Source organism: Triturus cristatus, chromosome 2_2 (assembly GCF_964204655.1).
Source record: "Triturus cristatus chromosome 2_2, aTriCri1.1, whole genome shotgun sequence".
NCBI lineage: Eukaryota > Metazoa > Chordata > Amphibia > Caudata > Salamandridae > Triturus > Triturus cristatus.
This window is the reverse complement of record NC_140582.1, coordinates 1,110,734,068-1,110,741,535: the sequence shown is the minus strand read 5'-3', so window position 1 is coordinate 1,110,741,535 and position 7,468 is coordinate 1,110,734,068. Positions and strand designations below refer to the sequence as shown.

The 7,468-nt window shown below is 44.5% G+C and overlaps 1 long non-coding RNA gene across 1 annotated transcript; it reads left to right on the top strand.

Moving 5' to 3' along the window:
- Window positions 1–1,420: 1,420 nt before the first annotated feature.
- On the top strand, window positions 1,421–2,949 carry LOC146863231 (uncharacterized). Its single transcript, XR_014978228.1, has 2 exons — window positions 1,421–1,803; window positions 2,515–2,949. It is a non-coding gene; the product is annotated as an uncharacterized LOC146863231 (long non-coding RNA).
- The last annotated feature ends 4,519 nt before the right edge of the window (window positions 2,950–7,468 follow it).

The following is a 7,468-nucleotide window of genomic DNA, read 5'->3' as shown; positions in this document are numbered from 1 at the left end:
GATGACATCTCAAATGACATCACTGATGACATCACTGATGACATCATCCAGTGAATGTGTGTTTTTCTGAAAATTAAATATGTTTTATATATGTATATCTCAAGGTCGATGGAAGAATAAATGGGTATATAAGTGTCTAAATGGATGATTTGTTTTTGAAAAATGGATTGTGTAACTGACTGATTAAGTGTATCATAGTGAATACATGGCTTAGTGAGTAATGTTTAAATATGTAAATATCTGTATCAGTCTCTCACTTTCAGGCACATGCATCAAACCTTTTTGCGATCGCAAAGGGTGCGAATCGCAAAAATAGGCCGTTTGCGATCGCAAAAGTCAGTGTTGAAATGCATCAACGGTATATTTGCGAAAATCCATTTTTTCGCAAATATAAGGAATCGCAAAACATTCTGCGAATCAAATAGCGAATCGGTATTAGCGTGTCCCAATTACCGAATCGCAAACAACGAATCGCAAAATGTATGCATGACAAATCGCAAATAGCGATTTCCATGAAAATCGCAAATTAGCGATCGCTAAATAAGAAGGATCACAACCAGGTGGTAATCATGAGTGCAAATCACAGACAGGTGAAAACCAACTGAAACCCATTTAAACACACCCAGAATGAGCCAGCACTGTTCACAATGGCAGGGATTTACCTGATGGCGAGGAGGATGAGGCTGCAGGCTGCCGCACAGAGACGGAGGCGAATGAATGAGCGCATCTTCAGAGTCCGCATAACTTTGCTAGGCCAGCAAGAGGATGAGATATACGACAAGTATAGGCTCAATGCAGCAATGATCCATGACCTAATCAATGAATTGGACCCCATAATGCAACGACAGACACGTAGGACCAATGCCATCCCAACGCATGTGCAGGTCCTATGTTGCCTACACCTTCTGGCGTCAGGCAGTTTTCAGGGGGTCATTGCTGTTGCGGGAGGTGTGTCACAAAGCGCACTTTCAAGAATATTGAAAGCATTCCTTGATGCCATGATGGCCGTGATCGGGTCTCATATCAAGTTCCCTACCACCGCGCTTGACCTTGCAAAAACCAAACAGGAGTTCTACCAGATAGCTCGTTTCCCACATGTTTTGGGTTGTATTGATTGCACCCACGTTGCAATATGTCCCCCTGCAACACAGGAATATATATATAGAAATAGGAAATCTTACCATTCCCTCAATATTCAGGTTGTTTGCAATGCCAAAAACATTATCACTGACATTGTTGCGCAATTTCCAGGGAGTGCACATGACTCTTATATCTTCAGGCAAAGTGGCATACACACCCGTCTTGTCAGGGGAGAATTTGGAGAGGGACATCTGCTTGGTAAATATGTGTTATAGTTTATCACTGTCATTGTACGTATGTCAATGTGAAGCTGCCACTGACTCTTTGCTCCATTACATGTAGGTGACAGCGCATACGCCTTGCGTAATTACCTAATGACGCCTTACCTCAATCCCACAACTGCCAATCAACAGAGGTACAATGCAGCACATATTTCGACAAGGAACATCATAGAGCGCACATTTGGGCTGTTGAAGAGCCGATTCAGATGTCTACATAAGACCGGTGGAGCACTGAAGTACAACCCTGAACAATGCTGCAAGATAGTAGCGGCATGTGCCATGCTGCACAACATAGCGACAAGGGGAGGAATGGACATCGAGGTGTCTGACAGCGATTCGGAGGATGGGAACCAGCAAGTGCCACAACACCATGCAGCACAAGGGGCAGGCGCAGCAGAAGGGCGTAGGAGAAGATTTGACATCACACAAAATTATTTCTGAGGTGAGTAATGATGACACAGAAACTGACTATTGCTATCAGAGTATTCTTTAATTAAATAAAATTGCCATGAGTGTTCAAGCACACTTGTAATCTGACCAGTGCAATGGACATAAGTGGTTTGCAAATGTCAATTCACTTGTCACTCTGTGAAAAGTCAAATCCAAATAAATGGTTACGTCACCATAGTGGAATGCACTTGTACATGCCAGTCTAGCGCTTTTTCCCACGAACACCCAGACGCCTGTCAGACCCAGCATTGTCATCCGTTATGTTGGAAGCGGCGGGGGTACTGCTGCGTGTGTTGCGTCTTCCTGCAGTGCGGACTGGAACTGCCACACTACTTAGGCTTGAGCCACCCTCACTACCCTCTTCGGGCGTGGAATTGTTGGCCGCAATTGTGGAAGCATTTAGCAAATCAACTGCATTGGTGACCTGGTCCAGTGCTTTAGCCACATCGCCGCTCCAATGGCACATTTCAGTTTGCATGGTCACAGACCTACGTGCCAGCAGTGCAGTTGTCGTGGCCAATCTATTGTTTGATTTAGCAAACATTTTCAATTGCAGCATTAGTTGACGATGCTGTCTCTTCTGGGATACATTTCCCTCATGCATCACCTTGCTCAGTTGCTGCACACTTTCTGACAGTACTGCTATGTTGCTAGCCATCTTGCCAACTTGCAATTGTACTAATCGTGTGTTTTTTGTCTGCAGGCGCTGCATACGGAGCATCTGTCCCTCAAGACCACCCCAGACATCACTTGGTTGCTCCTCCTGCTGTGTCCTGAGTGCTCTTCCTCTCCTACGCCGGGCTCTGTGATTAGTTCTGGGGACCTGTGGTTGTGTTTGTGTGATGGAAGTTGTCTGGCCATGGCTGCCACCTGGTGTTGCATCAGCCTCATCATCTTCACACTCCATGGTGACTAGGGATGGAACAGTAGCCCTGCGTGACTTTGTTGGACGTGAGGGATTTATTTGCACCACAGGTGTGTCCATCTGTTCACCTGCGCTGGTGTCCTGCATGTCTGGGGAATCGCTATCCACATCTTCTACACGTTGTGCATCTGTGAGGTGAAACAGTGCAACACTGTATTATTTCATGTCTGTGATATTAATTGCACAGTAATAAATTTCTGCCTTTGTAAATGATTTTATACTCTATTAAGCTTTTTTGGGATGTTACTCTGAGATTTGACATTTTAACTGCTTGACCTGACTACATCTCCCATAATGCCCCTCACCTACTGAATGCATTGTGTACTGGATGTTCAGGGTCTGCACTTGGGCTGTGCTGTGGTCGAGTTCTACCTTTACATTTTGTAACACTAAGAAAACATACATTCATCTTACCTTCAGATGTGTTTGCTGCTCCGGACGTGTCCAGCTGGGTCACACCAACAACAGCTTCTGGCTGGATGGTGGATTCAATCAAGTCCTCCATGGGAGTGTTCCCAGTGTCTGTTGGTGTTCCCCCTCCTGTCTTCTTTGCCTCCTTCAGGCGGTCAGCTATGCGCACCTTAGCCCGACTGCGCAAGTCGTACCATCGTTTTTTGAGTTCTTCAATGGTGCGGTGTGTCACCCCAATGGCATTGACCCTGTTTTGGATCCGGAGCCAGATTTTCCTTTTCTCCTGCTCTGCCACTTTCAATGATGCCTTTCCAAACAGCTTGTCATGGCTGTGGACTACTCCCTCAATGAGGGTGTCAATTTCTTTTTCTGCAAATTTAATTTTGCGTTTCCTGCCTGTTTGGCTCTCCTCTGCTGTTTGTGAGGCTTCCATTTGATATCACAAGTTTTTCTTCTGTCTCTGTCACACTCCTGTTCTGCTCCCAGAGCCAGCTCCCTCCTCTCCCTGACACTGTGCACTGGAAATGAGGCTGGTGCTGCTCACTTCCTGGTTGTGATGTCATCAGGATGCATCAAAAAGCGACTTCGGTATTAGCGATTTCGCTAATTGCGAAATCGCTAATAGCGAGTTCGCAAATGCCGAAATCGCAATTTATTTAGCGATTTTTAGCGATTCGCAATATTCTCGCAATGTTTTTGTTGCATCGTGTTTTGCGAGTCTTTATTTGCGATTCCTTAAAATTCGCAAATAAGGACTCGCAAACTCTCTTTTTGATGCATGTGCCTGTTTGTGTATAAGTGGCTGCATGGGTTGGTGAGTAGCTACATGGGTGTCTATATAGGTTATTAGTTGTTTTTTTGAGTATCAGTCTGAGTGTCTGCATGGTTCGGTGGGGGGTATTACGTAGTGCATAGGTGCATGAATGAGTGACTCACTGTTTGTATGTGTTGAACACAGCATGTGTGCAGGACTGTATGGGTGGATGAGTGTGTGTATGGGTGTGTTAGTGAGTGAATGACTGTCTCAATAGTGTCTTTATGAGTAACTACATATGTTTTAAACTAGTATATGTGACTATTGGTGTATATATGTGAGTATATGTGAGAGTGAGAGATTGAAAGAGTTCCTGTATGAATAAGTATGTGTTTCTATAAGTGATTGTTTAAAAGACTAAGTATGTGTAAGTTTCCGTAGAAGTAAGTGTGGTGGTGTGTGTATAACTGTATATGCAAGTAAATGTATGTTTGATTCTTTATTAGCATGAGTGACTATGTGTGTGAGTAACTCTATGGATGAGTGGCATTGTGTAACAGGATGTATAGGTGTATGAGTACATATGATGAGTGAGTACATGTATGAGTGACTGTATAGGACTGTTGGTGAATGAGTGGATGTGTATGTGGATCTTAGAATTACTGAAGAGGTTGTTGTAACTGGTACTGGTATGTCCATTGTTTTGAAAATTTTAGTCTCTATTTTTGAATGTGTGTATCAAAGGTTATATTAGGGTGAGAGGAGGTCTGCCACTCTATCACAAGGATGATGTCATCAGTGATGTCATCAGTGATGTCATTTGAGATGTCATCAGTGATGTCATGAGTGATGTCACTGACCATGTCATGAGTGATGTAATATGTGACGTCATCAGCAGTGCATTGCGGGCGCGCGAGTTATAGTTAGCTGAACTAACTATAACGGGGGAATTTCAATGGTTTTGTACAAGTGAAAAGTCCAGCTAACTATAACACCCCTGAAACCTATGGTTTTTTCAATGAATTTCTGAGGTTTTTTAAATGCTAATTCCTAACTATAACGTGCCTGAAACCTATGGTTTTTTCTGTGAATTTCAAAGGTTTTTTAAATGCTAATTTCTAACTATGCCTACAGAGATAGGACATGTGAAGAAAGAAGAAAAAATGCACAGAAAGAAACAAAAGAAGTGCAGAAAGAAGCAACAGAAGTCCTCAAATACGAAGATAAGTGCAGGAAGAAGGATAACGTGCAGAAAGAACAAAAAGAAGAGCAGAAAGAAGCCTTGTTGCAAAATCATCCTGTACCCTCAACTTTTTCAGACGGATACTGGTGGTAACTGAGTCTGACTAACCAGTCCTAGAGCCAGTACTATGTTAAAAGACACTTAGAATACAGTGAAAACACCTACATACACTAGGGAACATTTTGCGTTGGGGTCCCCCTGTGATTAGCATGACCTCCTCTGTAAGCCCCTAGTATATAATAGGGCATGGGGATTAAAACTACCTCTTAAAACAGGCCACAGGGCGTTTTTGTACACGTTAACTCAGGCCCCGTCCCCTCCCTTCACCACTCTGTAAACACGCCCTGTGTCCAATTTTAGTTGGGAGATTAAGTTCATTTGAATCCTGAGGGTCCCTAGGGTCCAACTAGCCCACTAGGTACCTCCAGTAAGTGCCACAGAGCTGCGTTGCAGAGAGGTGTAAAAAGTGGCACGGCCTGGACCACCTCTCTGCAATGCAGCTCAGTGGCGCTTACTGGAAGCACTTGGTGGGCTAGTTAGCCCCCAGGGGCCCTCAGTATTGAAGGGAAATTATATCCCCAATTTAAAACGTGCCATAGTGCGTGTTTGCACACGTCACCTCAGGCCCCGTCCCCTCCCTTCACCACTGTGTAAACGCGCCCTGTGGCTGTTCTAAGTTGAGCGATTAAGTCCCCTTGAATCCTAAGGGTCCCTAGGGTCAAACTAGACCACTAGGTACCTCCAGTAAGCGCCACAGAGCTGCGTTGCAGAGAGGTGTAAATAGGGGCTTGGCCTCAGAACACCTGTCTGCAGCGCAGCTCCCTGGCGCATACTGGAGATGCCTATTGGGGGCGCGTTTGCAGAGTGCTGCACGGAGGGGGTATGGCCTCCGGCACAACGCCAGTCTTTTATTTATTTTAATTTTTTAAGAAGGGGGCTGTGTGGTTCCCCTTCTTATTCTAATTTATAGGCCCTGATGACCCCATCCCCCAGGGCCTGTCTCCTAATTATATTTTTTTGACCCCAATCCCCAGGGCCGGCCACTGTTTTTTATTATTTTTAAAAAATATATATTTATAGACACACCTAGGACATGCTGTACAAACCGTACGTACCTATCACCATGACGATTTGCGTGATATTCATTAAAAGGAGACTATGCATGCAATGAATCCACGTGGAATGTATTTACACCACTAGTAAAGCTCTGACATGTCTGATGCCCTACCGTGCCTAATGCCGGTAGACACCCTTGTCGTTTATTTATACAAACATGGGTAGCTATTGACGGGCACATTTAATACACATGCACACCAAGCCATTCAAAGAGGATTCGACAAAAATTCGACCAAAACTATGTAAGAAACCCCCCTCACGGTTAATAAAACACACATCCACTGCCGGATGTGTAATACTTTTTATTTTACTCTCTGGAAAGGGGATGAACATCACTTGAGAGTCACAGCGCGCTCCTGACAGAGCCCAATGCTGTGTTACACCCACCATTGCCTGCCGAGTGCCACACACCTCTGTGTTGTATTCCACTAGCTAGTGCATATGCTATGACACTCTCTAGCCCATGTGCACTGTAACACCACCCCGTGAATATGTCATGCCACACTTGTCTTCGCACGGGTTATATTGCCCCATCTAACGTGCCTTCCTCGATGCCTATGTTATAACGCACAGTGCTATGTCATACATATTACAATCTGGGATCCATATCTTTGTCACAGTGCATATGCAACGTTACACTCCCCAGCACATATTTTATATTACAACTTTAGAGACTAGTTAGGTTACACAACACTGCCCTGTGCATATTACACTCCAAGGCGCATATCGCATAGCACGCGCTAGTGCCTGTGCTATCTCGCGCTCTCCAATGAATCTGTCATTGCGCACAATGTATTGCATATTATATTTCACGCCCGGTTCATCTTATATCACACTTTTTGGTGCATAGTTTATACCATACACTATATCTAGTTTTCATTTTCAATCGTGCTCTCAGGACTATGTTCTATATAACACTGTGTTCACCTACCCTTTTCACGGGCATTACATTTTGCGATAGGGGGTGGAGGGTCAGGGGGTGTTTCTGCCAAGTGAGCCCGGAGTCACAGTCACAAACGTCCTCTTCTTCCTGAAAAAGTGAGATTATGCTGCATACTTGTTCATATTTTAAGTAGTTCGCACAGACACAATGTTTTAAAAACAATAAAGTTCCTAATACCCGCCTTCTCTGAACAGTTAGCTTGCTGCCCCATCCCCCTCCTCCCTATCCTCTGTTGTGTGAATCCATGAACTAGCCTCCTCCCTCC